General features: G+C 42.3%; 1 long non-coding RNA gene across 1 annotated transcript in view; it reads right to left on the bottom strand.

Annotated features, from left to right (window-relative positions):
* Positions 1–14337: 14337 nt before the first annotated feature.
* Positions 14338–25711, bottom strand: part of LOC132536988 (uncharacterized) — a 71620-nt gene continuing 60246 nt past the window's right edge. Inside the window, exons 2-3 of the long non-coding RNA XR_009548503.1 lie at positions 18949–19006; positions 14338–14746 (exon numbers count right to left, since the gene is read on the bottom strand). This is a non-coding gene — a long non-coding RNA (uncharacterized LOC132536988). The remainder of the gene's footprint in view (positions 14747–18948; positions 19007–25711) is intronic.

Here is a 25711-nt window from a genome sequence, read left to right on the forward strand (position 1 = left end):
AGTGCATCCTATCTTAACATTCTCTTTCACAATAGCACTCAGAAGAGTTTCAGTAACCTGAAAACTCTACTGCTCTTCCTCTATTCTGCCATCGCCCACTCCACCTGAAGCCCCTGCGAACCACTGAAACTTGCCTCTACAGTTTCACATTCTCCAAGATGCCGCATAATTGGAATCATAGAGTCTAAATCTTTCAGTTTGGGTTCTTTCATTTCACTGTATATTTATGACCCATCCATATCTTTTGTCTTGATAGCACAGTTATTGCTGAATGAGTTCTTATTGCTGAGTAATATTTCATTATATGGATGGATCGCACTTTGTTTATTCTGTCACTTCTTGTCAGATATCTTGGTTGCTTCGGGATTTTTCACAGTTGTGAACAAAGCTGCTAAATACATTCCCATACAGATTTTTGTGTAGTCATGTCATTCAGATCAGTTTGGTGCACATCAAAGGGTTCAACTATTGGTTGTGTGGTTGAAGTACATTTAACTTCATAAGAAAGTACCACTATGGCTTCCTGAGGGACAGTCGCATATTGCAACCCCACTTGCAATGAATGAGAGTTCCTGTTGCTCCACACCCAGATGTTAGTAGTGTCTGTCAGGTTAGGGAGATTTCAATCAACTAGATGTCTAGTGATAGCTCATTATGATTTTAATTTGCAGTTTCTTCATAACAAATGATGTTAAGCATCTTTTCATAGGCTCATCTGCTGTCTTTCATCTTTTTTAAAGTTTAAGTATATGTTTGAATTTTCTGTTCTTTTATAAATAAGATGATCTGGGTTTTCTTATTACTGAATTTTGGGGGGGAGTTGCCTGTATCTTTTACATACATATTTGTGTTGCCACTGGCTCCCGATGTCTATTCAGAATATATGGAAGATTCCATTTCCCCAACTTTGCACACCAGCTTCAAAGGAGTAGGCAGTGGCAGCTCCCCAACCGTAACCAAAGGATACTTAGCTTCCTCCCAAGTTAGACATGAGTGAATCTGAAAGAACCCAGTCAGGCTGAGAACACCCTTATGGCTGGGGCAACCCCAATGACCTCATGTCCTGCACCTCATGAGATCATGTTCTTATGAGAAGCCTCCATCCATCCCAGATCTGAACAAGAAACACTTCCAAAGACTGTTAGAAGCTAGGGGGCCAGGTGGTTTCACTCTGGGTTATGTGTACATAATGCGAAGCACAAGGACTGGTTTAAGGATCTTGGTTCCAACTCCTGGCTCCCCACCTGCAAGGGGGGGAGGTCGCTTCACAAGTGGTGAAGTAGGTCTGCAGGTGTCTCTCTGTCTCTCTCCCTCTCTACCTCCCCCTCCCCTTTCAACTTCTCTCTGTCCTATCTAATAAAAATGAAAAATGGCTACCAGGAGGGAGCAGTAAAATCTTAATACTGGCACCAAGCCCCAGTGATAACCCTGGAGGCAAAATAAATAAATAAATAATAAAGCTATCAGTACAGAACCTAGCCTCCAGGAGTTAGTCTCAAGTAGATACTGAGCATACCAAATATCTTCACAAGTGACGAGTCAGTTGTACAGAGCTGTGATTTACATGATGCAGTAGATGCAGAAAGAGTTTATTTGAGACTCAGACACCTGAGAAAGATGAAGAGAAATGAATCAGACAAAAGACAGTGTGGACAATGTATCCATGGAGCTGATAGAACTAGCAAAGTTTCCCAAATATTTCTGAGCTAGCCATCTCATGAGGCAGGTGTTCTGCAAAATGTCACCCTAGAAGCTACCTGATCTCCCAATGACCTCACAGAGTTTTGTGTTGGAGTAGGAGCCAAAGTCCTTTTGAAGCTTGCTCTGCACCCCTGTCCCCATCATGGGATGTCCCAGAGGACGGACAACACAGGGAACTGAGGCTCTGGGCACCAGGCTGGCTGCCAGCCAGGCTGGACACACATGCAAGTTATTTTCATGGGGCAGCAAATTCTGGAAAATATGTGGTTTCGAAGCAACATAATTATCATCCTCTAAAATTAGGCTCATAGTCTAAACAACTCCAAGTCTTCCTTCTGCAAAAAAACAAACAATCGCCGGCAGGAAGCCTGCAGCGAATCGTGTCATGTTGGCCAACGGTCCTGCTGGTCTCCCTGCTGAGCTAAAAAGGCAAACAGTGTACAAAAATGTAAATATTATATTATTTTTCAAATACCACCTATTCCCTTCTCACCCCAGCTGGCTCTGCCTGCCCACCTCGGCGCCCTCTGAGTACCCCACCCTTCCACATTTTGGACGTAAAACTCACCAACATATTTTTTTTTCTTCCTCCAGAAGCCATTATCTAAACTGCTGATATAATAAGGCCCTGGATATGAAATTCACTTAATAACTCATGCTTCGTTCTTTACTGTGAACCTAGGTGCATTCTCCTTGATTCCTTTTCCCGGTGAAATATAAGTGCAGCTTTCATCATGGGCGCCTGAATTTATGGCAAACAGACCAAGTGACATTAAGAAAGCCGCACAATCCCTTCATTCAGTCTTTAATAAGGAAGCCAAGGGAAAATTATCCTAGCTGGTTTGCGGGTGACAGCACAAGAACTTTCTGGAGTCAGAAAGTTAGCACCGTGCCTCCTTGTCAGCCCATTAAAAAGCAAAGCTGGCATGGCATGATATTAGAACCATGTGTGAGAAGGAATTTCTCCTCTGGTAAGACATTCCAAATACTGTCTCCCAGCCAAAGACTTTGGTGTTAGACTAATTTAAGCAGCATGTTGAAATCAGTGCTCAGGACTTTGATCATACGGAGATCGTTTGTTACAAATTGAACTAACCCAGTCTCTATTTCTGGCGGATCAGAACTCTGGATTTGTTGAATTAAATGCCTCATTTAGTGCCGTTTGCACATGAAAAGGCAGGCTGCGCTCAGGAATCTGATAGTGAATTTTTCACCTAACCAACAGGTCTACTTTTTTATTACTTTTAAACCTAATCCATACTCAGTCCACACTGTTCCTAATAACCCGAAGGCTGTTTAGAGTGAAGTTTTAAACCAACTCTCATGTTATTGGGGGCTGGGAGGTGAGGGTGTGTAGTGTAGGGGAGGTTTCATGGGGCGGTGGCTGGGCAATAGGGGCTGCTGAGCCATCCTTGAATTATCAAACCATGTAATAAAGAACATATTGGAAGCCGGTCCCAAAATAAAAAGAAAGCACCAAAGGAAAATGAATGAGTCCTCGATTGTTATTTACTGTCTAAATAACCCAGTTTCCTTTCCATGACAACTGCAGGCTGAAATAAGCAAAATGGTTTTGCAGACCTAGGATGTTTGTACGGTTGCCTGTCAGAGTCCAGCTGAAGCTCTAAGGGAGAGGGGGTTAAAAGGTCGCACCCTGGCCCATTTCCACATGTGGCTGCACTTTCTTGCCATTTTTGAAGTTATAATATCTTTAACTGTAGATAATGATATTATAAACTGTCATTTAGTGCATTTTAAGTACATTACATACATGAAACAAAGATCAAGCAGGGGCTGCAGCTGAAGGCTGAACAAAAACATTCTGACTCAAATCCCCACATAGGAGACAAGGATAGAGTCTGCTGAAAATATCCATCCATCCATTCATCCATCTGTCCATCCGTCCATCCATCCATCTGTGTGGGGGCAGATAATCACAAACCAGACTGTGAAGGGACTTCTGGGCATAAATTGTGGTCCCTGCCTCAGGTTGGGCCAATGATGATTTAATAGTCATTAACTGTTAATTATGAACATGCAGGGGTCAACAAGGGGCTCTGTGGGACAGTTCTGCTTTCACATTATGTGGTTCCTCTACAACTTCATGTCTTGTGATCTACCTGCTGTTGGGGGGTGTGGAGGGGGTGTGGTTCAGGGGTCATCTCTACCTCTGCTTTTTTAACAGCTCTGACATTTTGGGAAGAAAACTGTGTTGAGGGGCAGCTATTTTTAGGGAGAGTATTCTCCCCCTGATTCTTTGTGTGCCATTTTCTTCATTTGCAACCTTTAGACTCCTCTTGAATGAAGGTTGACTTGATTTAAAAGGAAACATGGTCGGTTATCATTTTGAAAGTGTGATGTTCAGTTATGTGCCTCAAAAACCAACAGATGATTCCTTAGTTTTACTGGCATGAAGATTAGGTTACCACCAGTGCCCCCCCCCCATCCCTTCACTGCCCTTTCCCTTTCTGGAGAAAGAAAATGGTTACCAAACAGATAATGGAAACAAACGTTTTATTGATGGGGGGGAGGGGAGAAAGGAAGAAAGAAAGAAAGAAAGAAAGAGAGAAAGGAAGAAAGGAAAGAAGGAAGGAAGGGAGAAATAAAGAGAGAGAAAGAAAGAAAGAAAGAAAGAAAGAAAGAAAGAAAGAAAGAAAGAAAGATCAAAATCTTTAATGAAATCAGGATGGGCTTCGAGATGAACTCCGCCTGAACTCACCAGGGTTCATGAAGCTTCAATTAAAAAAATTTCAGAAGGGCAACTGACAAGCGGGAAGGCACTGGGAACTGTAATTAAAACAGAGCAATGTTTTAGCACCAGGTATGCTAGTATGATCCTGAAAATGCACAGTGGCCTAGGAGAGGGGTACAAGGGAAGGGAGGAGACCCAGGAGATGGAGTTCTAGGAAGCCCAGGTAAGAAATCCCACATCCCAGGCACCAACTACCAAAACAAAATTTTCAATCCACTACTTCTACCCCTATGGCTGGAGAACAGCTGTTTTCTACCTATGAGCTTCATATGAAAAACAAAACTGGTGGTCTGGGAGATAGTGCAGTGGATGAAACATTGGTCTCTCAGGCATGAGGTCCTGAGTTCAATTCCTGGCAGCACATGTACCAAAGTGATGTCTGGTTCTTTCTCTCTCTCCTCTCTCTCTCATCCCTCTCATTAATAAATTAATAAAATATTTTAAAAAAAGAAAAAAGAAAAACAAGGACTGGCAATATACTTTACTTGGATAGTGTGCTGCTTTGCCATAAAGTCCTACTCCACAAGCACTGAAGTAAATTTTCTCTCCTTCTCTGTCTCTATTTTAAAATAAAGCGGGGGGGGGGGGGGAAGAAGAAAGAGGAGGAGGAAAAGGAGAAGGAGAATAGGAAAAACAGTTTGTGTGAAGCATAGACTTGAATCAGTAGATCCTGAAAGTCACACTTAATGAGGCCAAGTCTGTAGGTTTGACTTTCGTTTTCCCATGTGGCAGCTGTGTGACCTTCGGTGAGTTGCTGAAGCTTCCTTTTTCCCAGCTGTAAGATGGGATGGTGCAAGAACTTTGCTATTAAAGTTGTGAGGAGGCTTGAACAAGCTATTCTGTGTAAAGTGATTAACACAGTGCCTGGCACCTAGTTAGCACCCAATCACTGTGAGTGGAAAGGTTGTTTATTAGGGCTGAAAATAAGGAACATTAATTCCAGAAGTTCACCTTTTTTTTTTCTTAAAAGGCAAAGCCTGCTACCAGATGTTGTCACAGCTTGAGCAGACAAAATGGAAGGTCTGCATGGTGAATGGCAGGGCTTCATATGAGGGACACGCTGACTGTGGAATGGGAACTGGTGCTCGACTCTCAAAGAGGCAGGGTGGGGAAGTATGAGATCTGGATCCCTGAAAGATGCTAAATCCACCGCATCTCAGCCTAGTAGACAAGAAGGCAGGAAGAAAACAGAGAGGGAGGGAGGGAAGAAATAAAAGAAAAAGAAGAAAGGAAAGAAACAAAGAAGTAGGGGAAAAGGGGGAGGAAGGAAGGAAGGAAGGAAGGGAGGGAGGGAGGAAGGAAGGAAGGAGAAGGAAATAGGAAAGGAAAGAAGGTAAAGGGAGCTGGGCAGTGGTGTACCTGGTTGAAAGGACACATTATCATGTGAAAGGATTTGGGTTTGAGCTCTCAGTCTGCACCTGCATGGGGGATGCTTCATGAGTGGTGAAGTATGTCTGCAGGTTCTCTCTTTCCCTATCTTTCCCTCTCAATTGTTCTCTGTCCTACTGAATAAAATAGAATGGAAAAAAGAAAAAGAAAAAAGAATGAAACAAGAAAGGAGGGCTGGAAATGGAGGAGGGAAGGAAGCAAAAAATAAGAAAGGAAGTAAAGAAGGAAGAAGAAAGGGAAGGAGAGAAAGAAGGGAGGAAAAGTGATGGAGGTGTGAAGGAGAAGGAAGGAAGGAAGGAAAGGAGGGAGGGAGGAGGGAAGGAAGGAAGGGAGGAAGGGAGGGAGGGAAGGAGATGGAGTCCCTGACACAGCCTGACCCCAGCTCATCCCTGTTGCCTTAGGTCTCAGGTGTCCCTGCAGAACAGCTTTTTCTCACATGAGATCTCTCCCCCACTTCAAGTAGTGACATTAAACATCTAGGAGAGGTTTTCCTAATAGGCAGTCAGCTCCCTGGGGCACAATGGAAGCCAAATTTGCATATAGCACACCTAAGACACCTGAGAACCACCCAGAAGGGATCCACACTCACCTCAGTCAGCAGCACTTTTCTCTTTTCTCTTTTCTCAGGCTTTTTCTCTTTTTATTTGATTTTGTTATCTATGATTGTCACCAGGATTATTGCTGAAACTGGGTGCATGCACTATGAATCCCTCCTAGTAGTCTTTTTTTTTCTTTTCTTTTATAGAGATAGAGAGAAATTGAAAGGAATGGGGGGATAGAAAGGGAGAAAGAAATAAACCTGCAGCACTGCTCTACCACTAGAGGAGCTTCCCCCCCGCAGGTGGGGCCCGGGTGCTTGAATCTGGTTCCTTACACACAGTAACATGAGTACTCTACCAGGTTTAACATGGCCTAGTCCCTGAGCTCCTACTTCTTTTTTTTTTCTTTATATCTTAATGCTTTTTTTTATTTTTTATTTAAGAAAGGATTAATTAACAAAACCATAGGGTAGGAGGAGTACAATTCCACACAATTCCCACCACCCAATCTCCATATCCCACCCCCTCCCCTGATAGCTTTCCCACTCTCTATCCCTCTGGGAGCATGGATCCAGTGTCCTGTGGGTTGCAGAAGGTCTTCAGAAGGTCTGGCTTCTGTAATTGCTTCCCCGCTGAATATGGGCGTTGACTGGTCGGTCCATACTCCCAGTCTGCCTCTCTCTTTCCCTAGTAGGGTGGGTCTCTGGGGAAGCGGAGCTCCAGGACACATTGGTGGGGTCTTCAGTCCAGGGGAGCCTGGCCAGCATCCTAATGACATCTGGAACCTGATTACTGAAAAGAGAGTTAACATACAAAGCCAAACAAATTGTTGAGCAATCATGGACCCAAAGCTTGGAATAGTGGAGAGGAAGTGTTAGGGGGTACTCACTGCAAACTCCAGTGTACTTCTGCTTTAAGGTATATATTTTGCACTAGTTCATGGATACGTGTGAACATATGCTCTCTCTCACAGAAACTGGTGTATATCTAGGTTTTGGGATTTTGTTAGAAAGTGAGCCACCTGAGATGGAATTAGAGTATACTATGAAAGGAAAGGTCTCACCCGAGTAATGAAGCTGAAGGGTTGTCATTCCACACGTGAAGTCTCTGGACACAGTCTGAAGTGAAGCATGTTGAGGTGGCAATTGTTGTGTTGGTTAGGTTGTGATCGGCAGATGCAATATTATTTGATATGGATTGGGAGAGGCATACAGGAAAGTGGGCCCTATCCAATGGTTCCAGGACTGGGGGAAGTAGAGGCTCTATAGTAGAGATGTGAGGTTCCTGCTGTCTTAGGGTTCAAAAAGACAATGGATAGTTAATGTTATCATCACATTATTTGGTAATTGGGTTAACTTTGAAAAGTCCTTTTGTTAGGGTTTGCTGTATAGTAGAGCTCCTACTTCTAATGGGTCCTGACAGCAGTGGAGACATACCACCAATCTCCTGGAGAGAGATGACACTGCCAGAATGACTGGAGCTGACTCAGCACTCTCCCCAGTTTTCAGACTCCCCTGATAGGCTCTTCACATTGGCTTTGGGTATGGGCTCAGGGTTGTTCAGTTCATTTAACTTCCTAAGGCCACAACAAATCCCAACCCATGAGTCACAGAGAAAACAAGTTAATTGCATATCCATTGGAGAGCCTGATATATATATATATTAGAATTACCTTCCAAATTATATCAGACCCAGGTTATTAAAATGACTCTCAATTCCCTGAGTCCCAGTTGATGGACATCCAGGCCAGGAGCTGAAGCTCTGGAATCTTAATATCCCCACCCCCACCCACCTTTTTTTTTCCTCTCCTCTTTTTAACTTCTTGTAGATAAGCTATAGGCAGATAACTGAAAATTGACTGTTTCCATCTCCAATTAATCCATTTCCTCTGGTGTCTGGTATTTACTCTTCAACTTCCCCCTGGTTTACAGTAAAAAAGATCACTCTTTTAATACTCCAAATCCATCAGACACTTTTCTGTTCCCTAGTGAACAAAGGAGAAGTGTTTTTGCACAACTTTATGGAAGCCATCAATCTCTCTGAGAGGCTTGCTATGTTCAACAGAATCCACATTATAATTTATGCAAAACAGGATGAGTGGTGTGTGTGTGTGTGTGTGTGTGTGTGTGTGTGTGTGTGTGTGTTGTGTGTTTGTAGGGGGGGACCCCTGATTTCTTTGTGTGGTAGCAATGCATTAAAGAAAACATTCATTTCTGTTGAAATTCATATTGGTAACTGGATTTCTCATCTGAAACACTGTTTTTCACTAAGAGAAGCTTTTAATCCCCTTAAGTTCCTTTCTAATCTGCCTTGGAAGAGCTTGTCTCAAGAATACAACAGTGATGATGGAACAGATTTAATTCATTAGAAGGAGACAGCACCAGCCAACAGAGTACACAGCAGTGTAGACTTGCTGGCTGAGTAGGGTCTTCACCCCCAGGGGTGGAGAGAGCTTGTCTTCACTCCTGAATCCAGTTCCATTGCACTGCCTATGCCTGAGTTCAAACCTCAGCTTCCCAGGCTCTCTCTGAAGTAAACACTCTAGTTTCAGACAGCTAGAGTTTTTCATTCTCTAAAGACCAGAGAGAGGCTGAAGATAACATGTTCTTGCTTACTTCTCTTGGCCAATCCTCTAGAGAATGATCAACAAGTTAGATGGGAATCAAGACCCATCAGTCAATGCCCTAACACTCAGTAAATGGTCTCAGTGAGACTTGATCTCCCATTTCCTGGTCTGATGAGCTATTTCAGGTAGCTAATAAGCCCAATGGACTGTGTCAGAATGACAGGAGATGCCAAGTTCCTTCCCCCCCACCTGTGTTATCACTGGTGCTCAGTGCCCGCTCAACTCCATTCCTTTCTTTTATTTTACTTATTTTTAAATTGTGATAGAGGCAGAGGGATAGGGAGAAAGGGAGAGAGAGAGCGAGAGAGAGGACTGTGAGATAGATAGATAGATAGATGGATGGATGGATGGATGGATAGATAGATAGATAGATAGATAGATAGATAGATAGATAGATAGATAGATAGATGATAGATAGACAGACAGATACCTGCAGCCTGCTCCACTGCTCATGATACTTCTCCTCTGCAGGTGGGGACTGGGGACTTGAACCCAAGTTTTTGTGCATGGTAACATGTACATTGTACAAGTTGTACCACCACCTGGCCCCACTAAGTCTATTCTTATGACACTAGTCCCAAGCAAGACATGGAAGAAAGTAATATGAAAGTCAGCATTGCCTACTCAATGCCAGTTTGGGTGGATCTGAGGAAGCTATAGGGAATTACCTCTGGTGGCTTGGCCTGCTTCATTCTTTAGCCCAGTTGGATAAGTGCCTGGTTGCACACAAGTCTCTATGCTGCACACATGAGATAGCCGAACACACTGGCTAGGCTATGCTCAAATTGTCCAGATTAGCATGATGGGCCCAGGTCTGTCCAGAGAGAAGGGCATTTCCTCTTCCTCTAAGCAGATATCTGTTCATTGTTTCCGGATCATCCCTATAAGCCAACTGTGGGCTCGTAGAAATAACACTCTTTTAGCCTCATATTTCAACTCAGGATTTCAACCCAGGGCAACAGTGTCATTGTTCAAACTGACCCCTCTGCTGTTCCACACAGCCTGACACTCTAGTGGCTAAGGGAATGAATTATCTCAGTAATCAAAAAGTCCTAGGTTCAAATCCTCACTCTGGCAAACACATAATAGAAGCTCCCCTAAGTAGTTCAGCCTTATTTACTGCTATTTTCTTATCTGTGAAATAGAAGCAGAAACCATTGACATCCTGTCAACCGTTAGTGAGCAATGAATACCATTTTGTAAAAATCCTAGCACAGCAGAGCCAGAAGATGGCTCATGTGACAGAGTACAACTTTACCATGTGCAAGGACGTGGGTTCAAGCCCCTCACTGGCACATAGGATCACCATGCAAACAGAAATCTTTTCATAGGGTGCAGTAGTGCTATGTGGTCTTGTTTTCTCTGTCATTCTCTCCCTCTCTGTCTCTCACCTTCTGTGTGAGAAAACCAGTCCACTGTGAGTAGAAGAAACATGAAGGCAAGAAGTCCCAGAGAAGACCAGGTGAATAAATAAAATTAAAATTTTAATTTTTTTAAAAAGAAAAACTTTAGCAGAGAGCCTGTGCGTACTCAATACTAGTCAAAATTGGAATTGGTATGACATATTTAGGTTCATTTGTCCCTTGCGTTCTTTCATTAATTCTCCCAAATGCTTACTGAGCACCTATGATGTACCAAGCTCATTGCTAGGCACTCAGTATTATAATAGGAGATAGTGGGGCCAGAAAGATACTTAATAAAAATCATCCTTGATAGGAATGCAATTTCATATTCATTATTTCACTTAGTTTTCACATACATGTGCACACACACAGTCTCCTGGTACATATTTAGGACACGAATAACACAAACATAACCAGTGAGATTAGGAAATTGTCAAATGACAAAAATGAAAAGATCAGAGTTTGTGGGAGGGATTCCAATCCAATCTTTTCCTTCTCATATTTCTATCTTTTTCTTTCCTTTTGTTTTTGTTGTTGCTTTCTTTTTCTTCCTCTTCTCCTTCTCCTCCACCTCTACCTCTACCTTCACTTCTCCTTTTTCTTCTCTCCTCTTCCTCCTCCTCCTTTTTTTTTTTTTTTTTTTTTGGTCATTGTCAGACAAAACTCAGGTTGACTTTTCAAATAGAGAGAGACTATAGGGGAAGGAAGACACCACAGCACCACAGCTTCCTCTAATGCAATGGTGACAGGCCCCAAACCTGGGTCACACTCATGGCAAAGCAGGCTCACTCTCCAAGTGACCTATTTTTACCATTCCTTCTTATTTTTCTTCAACTAGAATCTTAGAGAAAGTCAGGTCCTGAATCTAGTCAATGAAGTAACACAAGACCCATGTGTGCTTGACCCCTGTGCACTGGAGACATGCCCCCATCCTGTGGCATATGGGTATAGAGGTAGGACTCCATAGCCCATGCTCAGTGGGAGCTGGGAGTCTCCTGTTTTATAGAACTAAGCCTGGACAGAGAAAAGAGTGGGGGAATGTGAGGCTTATTAAAAGCACTTGCTCACAAGCTGCATTCAGGCCCACATGGTGCCCAAACCCAGGAACCTGGTCTCAGCAGGGGTCAGTGCCCTGCCTGACAGGCATGAGCTGGGGAGTCTGGGCTGAAGATGGATGGGGGCGCGAAACACGCCCCATGACAGCGCTAATCCGCTCGACCCAGGAACACAGGCTGGTGTTCCGGCCACTTCCCCACACTTTTTATGGGCCCAGAGTTGGGGGAGGGAAATTTTCATCATTTCAGACATAAATAACTCCATGAACAGTGTCAAGATCAGACACCTCGAAATTAACCATTCTGGGTACCACTAAGCCTTTGGCAGGGTTGGATTTACTTCTCAATTGCAAAGCTGCCTAAAGTTAAGTGAGACTCCAAGGGGCATTAAATCTAGCTGGACACTTCTGCCCTAGTTCCAGGAGAAGGCCCTGTCCTGCTCAGAGAGATGTTCCTTTCCTGTTTTCTCCTTGCTCCAGAAATTCTGCATGACACACACACTCACTCTCTCCCTTCCCCTTACCCCAGTATTGGGTTGACAACATTAGGAGTCATCTGATTCTGATTTTCTCAATTCCTACCACTCAACCCATGAATTTGCCAATGCTTGAAGCCCACTCACCTGCAAGCTTCTGAATACAGTAGAAGGCATGTGCTTCCTCCCACCAGCGGCCAACCTTCATTTGTGTCTTGAACCCTACCCCTGGTGAGTCTGCCCTTTCAGCTATGAACACCCACATAGTAAATCTCTCTCCTGGATCATTCTCACCTGCGTTGGTAAGTAATCCATATCTCCCATCTCTACCAAACCAAACAAAGCATCTACCTTGATCCCTCATCTTTAAGGAACAATGTCTTCTTGTTCTACTAAATCCCACTTTGGCAAAATATCTTTCCAGTGTTGCTTCCAAATCCTGCCTCTACATATTCAACCAAGTCCAACTTGACTTTATCACCACACCCCTGAAACTGATCTCCAATTTATCAGTAGCTCCATGTTGTCAAATGCAAAGGCTCTCTCTTTTCTTCTCTTGACTTCCCAGCTAGAGCTTCTACTTCCCATTCTCTCCTCTCTCTCCTCTCTCTCTCTCCTCTCTCTCTCTCCTCTCTCTCTCTCCTCTCTCTCCTCTCTCTCTCTCTTTCTCTCTCTCTCTCTCTCTGATTGTTGCTTCTCAGTCTTTAGTTGACTGTTTGTAGTTTGGTTCAGTCCCCAACTTTCTTCTTTTTACCTTGCTCATTCTTTCTTTAGGTAAGGTAACTCATCCCCATAATTTGAAAATATATATGTGCAAGCAAGTTTCAAAACTTACAGCCCCCAACCTAAAGAATTCCCCTGAACTCAAGCTCGTATATCTGGATGCCTTCTTGACATCTCCATTTGGACATCTAGTCAACCTCTCACCTTGACATGTCCATGACTAGTCGAACAAGAAATGCATGTCCACTGCTCAGATGTGTCAAAGATGTTCAGATTTACAAGCAGTCAACAAAATGCAAATTAAATCAAACATATTTTTCCACCAGTCTCACAAAAAGAGATCAAACCCATTGTAAATTGGTGGGGGATATAAATAGGTGTAATCCCCTCTTACTTTTAAAGTAAATCATCAATCTTTACCAAAATGAAAAGCATACATCCCTTGAACTTAGTTATTCTACTTCTCAAAATTATCCACTAGGTATATTCAATTAATATACTCACTGTATTTTTTTCACATATGACAGGGTCACACATTTTATAGAAAGGAAGTATTATTAAATTATGCTCTGTTATTAAATAAAGTATTAAGGCATTCAGAAAACAATCTAATGCCAGTAATGACATTGACTATATATGTGAAAGTGGGTCCTACACATATAAGGATGAAATAAAATAGGGCTAACAAGATAATTCACTTAGATAAAGTGTTTGCTTTGTCATGGGCACAGCCAAGGTTTGAGCCCACCCCTCCACTGTATTAAAGAAAGTTTTGGTGCTGTGTTATTTTTCTCTCTGAGTCTTTATGTCTTTCTTTCTCAAACAGAAAAAATCCCCAAAAAGAAATCCCCAAAAATCCCCAAAAAGAAATCTTAAAAGCTAATGCATAGAACCAGAAGGTGGCACAGAGAACAAAGCACTGGGCTCTCAAGCATGAGAATTAGTCTCAAGAATTGCACAGCTTTTATTTTTCCCTTGCACTAATAAATAAATCCTTAAAAAGAAAAAAGCTAGTGGAGAAAATTCTTCAAGGTATGTTAGAATGTTAGGTATAATATGCTAACTTTAAAAGGCTGATAGAGTCAGAGATATTGATATACAAATGCAAAATAGTGGAGATGAACTTTGTGTCTATAGATCCAGGAGACCAGATTCTACCAGATTTAGGATATTTTTTGTATCCTCAACAAATTTTTTGGTACTGTTTGGATTCCTCTTTACCATGTTTAATTTATTTTATTTTTTCTTTGGTGGGGGCAGGAAGGAAATTTGCTTGTCTTTGTTTTATTTATTGGATAGAGACATAGAGAAACTGAGATGGAAGAGGGGGATAGAAAGGGAGTAAGAGGGACATCTGTAGCATTGCACCTCTGCTTATAAATCTTCTCCCCTGCAGGTGGGGACTGGAGCTTGAATCCCGGTCTTGGTGCATAGTAACATATGCACTCAACCAGGATTCAAGCTCAACATATAATTTTAACATAATAATATTTGCCATTTCCTGATTCTTTCTGTCTCATTCAACCACCCACCCTACCTGTCAGTCTTCCATACTGTTTTCTATTTTCTATCATAGAAGAACTTTCAATTACTTTAAATATTTTTAAATATTTTATTGACAAGAAGGGAGAGAGACAGAGAGAGAGGGAGAGGACTCAAACACCACTCTGGCGTAACTGATGCCAGGAATCAAACTCAAGACTTCTTGTTTGCAAGTCAGGTTTTCCTATCCACTGCGTAACCTCCCAGGCCTGCCTCTTCGTTATTCTAAATATTGAGGTTCCAAGGAAGATTTAATTCACAAAAGGTATAAGCTCAGCAAAATAACTCACTTGGATAGTGTGCTCTTTTACCATGCATGCAATCCAGATTCGAGCCTGGCCCCCACCACACTGAAGGGAGCTTTAGTGGTCTCTCTCTCTCTCTCTACCAAAACAAAACAAAAGAGAGCAACCAAAAAAATAAAACCTCTTATCAGGGAGATTGCCCTGTTTCTATAGCTGAAAGAGTAACCTTGGCACTGTTGCTTTGTTATCTTTATCCTGCTTATATTGTTTCCAAGGTGTTTGTCACTTATCAGCACCTAAGTAGATATAGACATAGATACAAATATGTATATAAGTAGCTATCATTAGCATTCTTTCATTGGCATGTAAGTACCAGAAGAGCCAAGAACCTTGCCTGTGTCATTCATGGCTCTATCCCCTGTGGCTAGAAAATTATCTGGCACTTTGCAGATGTTAAAAAAAAAAAAATGCTGGTGGAATGAATGAATGGTTTTACTACTAAGAGAAAATAAACAAGCAAACAGTCAGGGAAAGCCCACTGCTCTAGAAAAAAAAAAATCTAAGGTTATGAGTTTAAATGCTGGGGCCAAAGCCCATAGCTGGGTTATCACCAGCACCTCTGACCGATCGATCAGTCCAATTCCTGCTGACATCCTTATATTCAGCAAAGGGTGTGGGGAAGCATCCAGAGCATCAAGAGATAGAGAGAAAAGGGAGAGAAGGCCAGAGAGGTGAGCTCTACAGGAGAATACATGGGGTGGGGGTGGGGTGATGCAGAGGAAGTGACAAAGCTAGGGACAGTGGAGAGAGGAGGGTCTTTAGCCAAGCCCTAAGAGGCAGTACGTTGCCCGACATACCCCCTTGCTTCTGCTCCAGGCAGAGTCAAGGCTGGAGAGAGGAGAGCTAAGAATAATTAAAAGGACTCCTTGGGCCTGTTATCACCAGGATCCAGCTGAGTCCCAGCTTCTGGGGGATGACATACAAAGGTGTCAGAGCAGACAATTGCCAGAAAGGAGGGAATGAATCACCACCTTACTTAAACCCCAGGAATTTGGAGGAAGGCAGGAAAGCCATGAGTCAGCATGTGAATCAGTGAGGTAAGTGGGCAGGCCAGGGTCAGGGCAGGCAGTAGGACAACTTGGGCAAAGTGTGTGCCAGGAACTGCCCCCCTCCCCCTTGCCTACCCATCCAACCCTCTGGTCTGCCTCTGGCAGTCAGCTCTTCAAGAAGAAGCCTCCTGACCCTTCAGTGAGGAGCAGGCTTCAGAAAATAGCTCCCAGTCCTGTTGCTTTAACGCCTGCCTGTTTCCATCCTGCTGGGGCCTCCCAGAACCTCAGGAAACCTCATGTTTTCTAAATTATACTTTCATGCTCAGCAAGCCCTCAGGCTACCTGGTTAAAAGTTTACATTAAAAAAGCCGTCCTAATTGGTCCGTTTGAATGGTGCCCTCTGCAGAGTCATCAAGGCAGGCTCTGTTCATTAGCAGTAGCTCACATAAAAATCTAGGCAGTAAAATGTCAATCATTCCAGGCCTTGAGAAACTTCACTGGGCTTCCTCCAGCCCTAGCAAACATCAACACTAAGAAACTCAGGACAAGAGCTTTGTGTGGCCTTATTTCTAAAGTTTTCCTACCTGGACATGATTGCTATTTGGGGCCAGACAATGCTTCGTGGGGGGCGGGGGGAGCTGAGGGAGGTGGTAGGAACCACATCCCTGGCCTCCAACCATGAAGTGCTACTGGCAAGCCCCTATCTGTGACAACCAGTAGTGTCCCCAAAGATTGCCACGTGTCCTCTGGAATGTATGATGGGTAGAGGAAAGCTCTTCTAAGCATTTATCTGTTTGGAGGGAAGAAGTCATAAATTCAGGAAAGACCCTACCTACCTTCTCTCTCCCCCCTCCTGTCTTTCTTTTTATTTTATTTTATTTTATTTTATTTTATTTTATTTTATTTTATTTTATTTTATGTTTTTACCAGAGCACTATTCAGCTCTGGTTTATGGTGGTATGGGGGATTGATCCTGGAACTTTGGAGCCTCAGGCATGAAAGTCTCTTTGCATAACCATTAGGCTATCTACCCCCACCTCCTGTCTTTCTTTCATTATTTCTCTTTTCTTTTCTCCTCCTTCTCTTCGTGTGTGTGTGTGTGTGTGTGTGTGTGTGTGTGTGTGTGTGTGTGTGTGTGTGTGTGTGTGTTTTGGCTTAGGCTTCCTTACTTTATCAGCTAGAAAGAAAGAAACAGAAATAGAGAGGCAGAGAAGAAATCTGGGAGACACTATGTCACCAAAGCTTTCTCTACCGCAGTGAGAGCTAGGCTGGAACCTAAATCGTGAGCATGACAAAGCAGGCAAACTATCCAAGCAAGCTATTTTGCTGACCCCTATCTCTCCTGAAAGAAAGTGCATTCAGATACTTAGAGCTTAGTCAATGGCCCAGTTTTAGGGACTAGGTCTTCCATACCAAGGTTGGCACAGGGTGAGGTCAGGCTGTTCAACTAGGAGAGAATGGGTGGGTAAGCACTTGAGAAAGTCCTCATGGAGGCCTCGGAAATACTTGTTTTCCACTCCTCTTGTAAATGGATGTCGCAGGTCTTGAAAAAAGCACAATGGGTGTACAGCAGTGAATCATCTCAGTTAATTACAGAGATCACTGCAGAGCTGTGCAAAGCCTGGCTGAGCTTAGCTTGCAATACCAGACAGCGTAACAGCCACTGATATGATGTTCACGTTAATAATTGGCACTGACACAGCCAAAGAGCACTCCCAGCTCCATGCCAGTGCCAGGAAAAAATAGCAAAGCAGTCAAGAAAAAGCCAGTAGCATTTATCATACCCTGTAGTGCAAAGTGGCCACTATTCTTTCCCATTGCAGTCTTGAACACTAACTAGTAGGCCAGGAGGGTCAGTTCTGAGACTAATAGATCATTTGGAGTAGGAGAGTTCATTCAGGTGGGTGGAAAGGGGACACCCATGCAGATAGAGATGGGGTGTATGTAACTTCATTGCATTAAAGGTTCCTTCAAGTGACAGCTTAGTGCTCCCAAGAACTAAGTACTGGGCAATTTCAGGTCTTCTGGACCTCTGGATGTATAAACTATGAATAAGCAAAACTCTCTCTGGAGCAATGAAGGATTCACAGAATGTGGTGGGAACACCAAGCCTTCTCATTGATCTTACTTGCAGCTTTAAACAGACAGGTCTGGGAGGTGAAGTGATGGGAGCAGAGCAAGCAGAGAGCAAAGGGGATGAGTGGAATGGGTGTGGGGTGTGGGTTGATTTTGATACTCGTGGCACTGGAAATTTGTTGATGAGAGATGCAAAAGTATACTCAAACTTTTATAGGGCATTAAACCAATGACAAGTCAATAAAATTGATTTTTATTTTAAAGAAAAAAGGGTGTTGGCTTAGAAACACATTTCTAATGTGTTTATAGCCACTATCATAAGGTAGCATATATAGTGATGGTTTAGAGAGATTTAGGATCACTGTTCTCCCTAACATGAATGACACAGGAGAAAAGAATTTTTTTGTTTGTTTTTCCCTTTTGTTGCCTTTATTGTTTTATTGTTGTTGTAGTTATTATTCTTGTTCTTATTGATGTCATCGTTGTTGGATAGGACAGAGAGAAATGGAGAGAGGAGGGGAAGACAGAGAGGGGGAGAGAAAGATAGACACCTGCAGAACTGTTTCACTGCCTGTGAAGCGACTGTCCTGCAGGTGGGGAGCCGGGGGCTCCAACTGGGATCCTTATGCCCTTCCTTGCGCTTCATGCCAGGTGCACTTAACTCACTGTGCTACCGCCCGACTCCCAAGCATTCTTTTTCATGTCATTGAGTCCTTCTGCTGAGGACAAAGAGAAAGTCTTGACTTTGCTGCTAGGAAATCTTTAACACGGTTTCAACATGTGGCCATCCCTCTTCTTTCTCAACCAAGAGAGAAAGACTGTTGGCCTCAAGTCTCGGGCATGCAAGGATATCTGGCCTACATTTAGTGATCTTGATTTTCATGTTTCCTTTCAAAGTCTGATTTATCACAGAAAAATTGACACACAATACAATCCATCCTTTCATGTGACTAGTTCCCTGAGTTTGACAAATGGATAGTTGTATAGCCACTATCATAAGCAAACTCTAGAACATTTTCATCACCCAATAAAATTTCCCGACCTTTTTAATCAACTCCCCCCATCTAAGTTTCAGAACCCCAAACAATCTGTCTTTCTAGGTTGTCTTTCCCAGAATGTCAGAGAAATGTAATCACATATTATGCAAACTGTGGAGGCTTTACTTTGTTGTGTTTATCTTAAATTTATGAGTTAGCACACTGATGTTTCATTTAAGGTACTCTGTAAAGAATTCCTCCAAAATAAATGAACAAATAATAAGAGGGATTTCATTTATAGAATATTAAGTAAGTGATTGTTTTGCTGAAGTTGCAAAACAGTAGCAAAAATCAGGAGACAGAATCTCAGTAACTGAGAAAGAGTTTAAATCTTACCTGCAACTTAACAAATTTCTTGCCAGCTTCATAGGTGTTGGCAGAAGACACAAGACACCTGGACCAGAAACTGAAATGTTATTGCAGCCAGAAGCTTATTTACAATGGTTCCCTTTGTTCCCAATTCCACAAAAAGTGATCGGATTAGCCAAATGGATACTGTTCCTACAGAGGTCTTCATTAGAGAAGAAAAACCAACTCCAAATAAGGAATGAGGACCTTTTAGAAGAGATTGTGTGAGTGTGCCTGTCCTGTGTGCTTGGGGAGATGGCTAACTCCAGTTTTCTAAATTCCCTTGCAGGGCTTGCAGAAATTGAAGCAACCCTTGGGAAAGTATTACCCACAGTCATGACTGAAATCTGGACCAGATTGACTAACAGTAGGAAAGAACAGAGGACAGAGGAATCTAGCTGAATCTCTTTTGTTCCTATTGTATACTCTTCAAAGGAGCATCCCTCTTAGACTACAGACTCCTATAAGTACTCACCCAGTGAGAGGGGTACAGCTCTGCTCCTGGGATCACACCATGCTCTTGGAGAGCTGGAGCAGATTGACATTTAGTTTGTAAACCTTCTGGTTTACATCATCAGACTCTATGCTGGTTAATATGAGTCTTTTTCACCTTCACTGTGTTTATAAAATTGACCTCATTCGGAAAGTTTGGGAAGATAGATTCCCTAAATTCAACAGAGTAAACGGGATACTGAATCATCACTCAGTACCAAAAAGGGGCTGGCCCCTCAACAAAAGTTTCAAAATCTGAAGATATTGTTCATGTCCTTCATATAAATGCCAAAGCTTTTGCTCATAACTTGTGCATATCTTCCCATATAATTTTTAATTTTTTATTTATAATATGGGAATATTGACAAGACTACAGAATAAGAGGGGTACATTTCCATACAATACCCACCACCAGAGCTCCATATCCAATCCCTTCCCTTGATAGCCTCCCTATTCTTTATCCTCCTGGGAGTATGGACCTAGGATCATTATGGGGTGCAGAAGGTGGAAGGTCTGGCTTCTGTAATTGCCTTCCTGCTGAACATGGGCTTTGACAGGTATTGGGTTGCATCATGGGGAAGAGAGAAGAGACCAGGAATTTGTGGCAGTTTGGGAACTCAAATCTTTATTCATGCAGGTGCCTCAGAGTTGGGTGAAAGCACAATGGTTCGGGCCACGTGGAGCTAGCAAAATGGCGGCCTTCCTGCTATGTGCAGCAGCCCTTCTCTGGGTCTCCGAAGAGGGGAAAAAGGCAAGAGAGAGAAAGGCAGAAGCAGTAGAGCTTTTATGGGAGAAATTCCGGAAGTGGCAAGTCCGGACAGGATTGGGCCGGAAAGGGGGTGGAGAGAGGCAAAAGTCATGCTGGGAAGGTGGAAGCATCCTAGAAACTGTAGCAATACCCTGAGGGGATAATGTGGTGGTGGAGGAGTCATTTTAAAACAAGGCAGAAGACTGATGTGTAAATAATAATACTCGCATGGAAATATGGTAGTTTGTGGGTCCTACCTAACTCAACCAAATCTGTACAATATCCCAACAGACAGGTGGATCCATACTCCCTGTTTGTCTCTCTCTTTCCCTAATGGAACAGGACACATTCATTGGTGGGGTTGTCTGCCCGGGGAAGTCCGGTTGGCATCATGGTAGCATCTGGAACCTGGTGGCTGAAAAAAGAGTTAACATATAAAGCCAAACAAATTGTTGACTAATCATGAACCTAAAGGCTGGAATAGTGCAGATGAAGAGTTGGCAGTGTGTGTGTGTGTGTGTGTGTGTGTGTGTGTGTGTGTGTGTGTGTGTCTCCATTTTGTAGATAGCTAGTAGGCCTATTTTTGTTATATTCCAAAGGGCCCATGACTATACTAGTTTGTTTTTTTTTCTCTTTTCCTGAGCCTGACCTCTGATATGCAGGTGGATACAACTTACTGTCTGGGGAGATGATGTCATGGCTGGGAAAAGGACCAGAAAGCTGGATCAGGGAAGAGAGTAGCTCCCAAATATAGAAAAGGTATATAAATATTGTTGACTGTAAACCCCATCTATTTGATCTGATATGAGACCCATATTGAGCTTAGGAGCCTATGTAACCTCTGCATCCCTGTATATCTGAGCTCACACTCTGTGGTCATGGACTTCCCATGTATTTTAAGTCATTCCTATATCTTTTATTTATTTATTTTTTAAATTTCTTTATTGGAGAATTAATGTTTTACATTCAACAGTAAATACAATAGTTTGTACATGCATAACATTCCCCAGTTTCCCGTTTAACAATACAACCCCCACTATGTCATTTATCATCCTTCATGGGCCTGTATTCTCCCCACCCACCCACCCGAGAGTCTTTTACTTTGGTGCGATATGCCAATTCCATTTCGGGTTCTACTTCTGTTTTCTTTTCTGCTCTTGTTTTTCAACTTCTGCCTGAGAGTGAGATCATCCCATATTCATCCTTCTGTTTCTGACTTAACATGAACTTAACATGAATTTTTCAAGGTCCATCCAAGATCGGCTGAAAACGGTGAAGTCACCATTTTTTACAGCTGAGTAGTATTCCATTGTGTACATATACCACAACTTGCTCAGCCACTCATCTGTTGTTGGACACCTGGGTTGCTTCCAGTTTTTGGCTATTACAAATTGTGCTGCCAAGAACATATGTGTACATATGTGTTCTTTTTGGATGGATGTGTTGGGTTCCTTAGGTTATATCCCCAGGAGAGGAATTGCAGGGTCATAGGGTAGGTCCATTTCTAGCCTTCAGAGAGTTCTCCAGACTGTTCTCCACAGAGGTTGGACCAATTGACATTCCCACCAGCAGTGTAGGAGGAGGGTTCCTTTGACCCCACAACCTCTCCAGCATTTGCTACTGTTACCTTTTCTGATGTATGACATTCTCACAGGAGTGAAGTGGTATCTCATTGTTGTCTTTATTTGCATTTCCCTGACAATCAGAGACTTGGAGCATTTTTTCATGTGTTTCTCCGGCTTTTGGATCTCTTCTGTGGTGAATATTCTGTCCAAGTCCTCCCTCCATTTTTGGATGGGGTTATTTGTTGTCTTGTTGTTGAGTGTGGCAAGCTCTTTATATATGTTGGTTATTAAACTCTTATCTGATGTATGGCATGTAAAGATCTTCTCCCATTCTGTGAGGGGTCTCTTAGTTTGGGTAGTGGTTTCTTTTGCTGTGAAGAAGCTTTTTAATTTGACGTAGTCCTATAGGTTTATACTTGCCCTATATCTTTTATAATATGCAATGCTAGTAAGTCAGTGTTATACTACTGTATATGGGACAACGATTAGAAAAAAATGTATTTGTACCACCAGAGTGCAGAGCAGGAGACTGCTAGACTCCCCGAATTTCTCTTTCATTCCTTTCACTTCTACTTTTTCTCCTCCTTCTCCTCCTCATCCCCCACTTTCTCCTCCTCCTCCTTCTCTTCCTTCTCCTCCTTTTTTCTTCTTCTTCTTTTTTTTTAAGTTGATTTAATAATTATTGACAAGACCGTAGGACAAGAAGGGTACAATTCTACATAATTCCCACCACCAGATTTCCACATCCCATCCCTTCATTGGAAGCCTTCCTATTCTTTATCCCTCTGGGATCATGGACCCAGGATTATTATGGGGTACAGAAGGTGGAAGGTCTGGCTTCTATAATTGCTTCTCCACTGGACATGGGCATTGGCAGGTCAATCCATATTCCCAGCCTGTTTCTATCTTTCCCAAGTGGGGCAGGGCTCTGGAGAGGTGGGGTTCCAGTGTACCTTGGTGAGGTCATCTGTTCAGGGAAGTCAGGTTGGCATCATGGTAGCATCTTCAACTAGGTTGCAGAGTACTGGAGATGAAGGATTGACACTCCACACCTGGCATCTTTGGACATAATCTAAAGTGAAACATGTTGAGGTGGTACTGGTTGCATTGATTTGGTTGAGCTCAGCAGATGCAGTATCAAATGGTATGGATTTAGTGAAGCATGTAGAAAGATGAGCCACACCTCAGATGTTCCAGGATTGGAAGAAATATGGGTTTTATAGAGAATGGGGAAGGTTCCTGCTGTCTTAAGAGTTTAAGAAGGCAATCGATGGTTATTGTTTTAACCAAGTTATTTGGGAATTTGGTTTACTTAGAAAATCTCATGGCTTAGATTTGCTGTATCATATAAGACTTCACCATGATTTATGTCATTTAATGCTATTTACATATAGCTGTATTTTGTATAGTGACACAAAAAGTTGCTTCTGGTCATCCTGGTTTAAGATTATAGGTGATTTAGTATTTCAAAGAAATAGTCATTGTTAGAAACGTGTTAACATTTTAAGCCCGCTATTAAATTTCAATCAGGTTAGCAATTTGAAACTTTAAGTACTTAGATCGAAGGAAAATATACTCATAACTGGGGTCTATGCATCAAAAAGTCTGAGGCATTCAATCTATTTCCCCCCCATATTGATTAAATAGTGATTTATAATACTGTAAGTTAATAGAAGTGTATTTTCGCAACATTGCTGCCACCAAAGGTCTGTGACTCTACCCCAATATCCCTATAGTGAAGCTTAAAATCTGCCCTCATCCTTGACCCAGAGTTTTTTACTTTGGTGAAATACTTCAAACTCAGTTAAATTCTACTTTGTGTTTCCCTTTCTGCTCTTCTTTCTCAACTTCTTTTTATGAGTTGGATCATCTCATACTCATCTTTCTCTCTGAGTTACCTCACTTAACATAATTCCTCCTAGCTCCATCCGAGATGGGTCAGAGAAGGTATGTTCATTATTCTTAATAACTGAGTAGTGTTCAATTGTGTATATATACCACAACTTTCTCAGCCACTTATCTGTTGTTGGGGACCTGAGTTGCTTCCAGGCTATTTGGCTATTATGAATTGTGCTGCTATGAACACAGGTTGTACATGTATCTTTTCGGATGGGTATGACTGAGTCCTTAGGAGAGGTATTACTGGATAATACAGAAGGTCTACTTCTACCCTTGTCCTTTCACTGCTTCTAGTAGGTTATAATCCAATTCTTGGACATCAAAAGAATTTCTCTATGTAGTTTCACCCCAAATACTAGGTTCATATCACCACGCAGAGACTGTATCTAGAATATGCTCCTCAGCAACCCAGAAGGTAGCAAGGTAGATAGAATACTGAACTTGCATGCATGGGGTTCAAAAGGTTCCAAATGGTCCCTGGCACCACCTGCAAGAATAATGTTCTGGGTATCCCACCTGGATGAGCACACATGTTAGTGTGCAAGGACCCGGGTTCAAATCCTCAGCCCCCACATGCAGGGGGAAAGCTTTGCAAGTGAAGCAGTGCTACAGGTGTCTCTCTGTCTCTCTCCCTCTCTATCTCCCCTTCCTTCTCGATTTCTGGCTGTCTCTATCCAATAAACAAATAAATATAATTAGAAAATGTTAAAAAATAATGTTCTGGTTCTCACTATATATATATATATATATATATTAAACATATGAGGGTGTATTTTATTTTGTACATGTGATATCACGTGTACAAAATAAAATACCCCCCTCATATGTTTAACTGGTACTGGTTCTTTCCTGTCTAATTCAATAACCACACCCCCATCCCTGGCTTTACCATTGTCTGTTAGCAGCTTTGACATACAGTTCTACATGCTCCATACTGACTCCAAAACCTTTAGAGGCTCTCCATTTACCTTCAGAAAAACATATCATTTAAAGAGAGGGAGAGAGAAAGAGAAATGGTTGGGTAGTGACTCATACATGTAGAGCACACATGTTATCATGTGCAGGTACACAGGTTTAAGGCCCTGGTTCCCGTGTACAGGGGGAACACTTCACAACTGGTGGAATAGTGCTGCAGGTGACTCTCCCTCTATCTATCTGTCTGTCTGTCTCTCATTCTATCTATCTCTATCTCTCATTATCTAGCAAAAAAAAAAAAAGTGGCTGCTGGGAGTGGTGGAGTCATGCAGGTACCAAGTCCAATGGTAACTCCAGTAATAATAAAACTAAATTTTAAAAAAAAGCATGGCATTCAACCCACATCCTCTTTCCAAACAAATGTTCTCTGTCCCTGATGTGCAGATCCCTAAGTCTCACTAAGGAATCTGGAATGTCTCTTTCTCTCATTTGGCAGCGAGCTCATGTTGCACTGAATTGATATGAACATCATTAGTATGAGCTCTGCTCCCTCTTTCATTCACTTATACACATGTTCATTTATTCAAGTCACTCATTCTCTCTTCATTGGGCATCTACTTTGTGCTGAACAACTCAAATAGGATTATGAGCTTCTTGAAAGTGAAGAGCCAGGTGCTAGGAACACAGTGGTCTGTCTCCCAGATTGAACGCTCTATGTGACGAGGCATATATTAGCTGAGAATGGCACGTTGAGAGAGTATGGGAAGTGGCCTCTTATGTAGAAAGGAATGAGCAATAAAACAGAAGTAAGATGAATCAAAAGCAAATTCTAGAATTCAAAGAAAGAATGTTAGCCAGAAAGAACAAGGAAGGGTGGACTGAGGGTCACACTGTGATGTATAGAATTTCTCAAGGGTTATAGGTTTCACTGGGAACTTTGTATTGAAATAAATATAAAATTCAAGATAACCTAAAAAAATGAATTTAATCATTCGTGTAAATTATGACTTCTTTAGATCTATGACTAGACCCAGAAGCTAAATGGAAGCCTCAAACATACCCTTTTTTTTCCTTCACCCCTACTTTTCTCTGTCTTGGTCCATCTTGAGCAGGCTTTGGCCTCACAATGATA

This window comes from Erinaceus europaeus, chromosome 2 (genome assembly GCF_950295315.1).
Source record: "Erinaceus europaeus chromosome 2, mEriEur2.1, whole genome shotgun sequence".
NCBI classification, from domain to species: Eukaryota; Metazoa; Chordata; class Mammalia; order Eulipotyphla; family Erinaceidae; genus Erinaceus; species Erinaceus europaeus.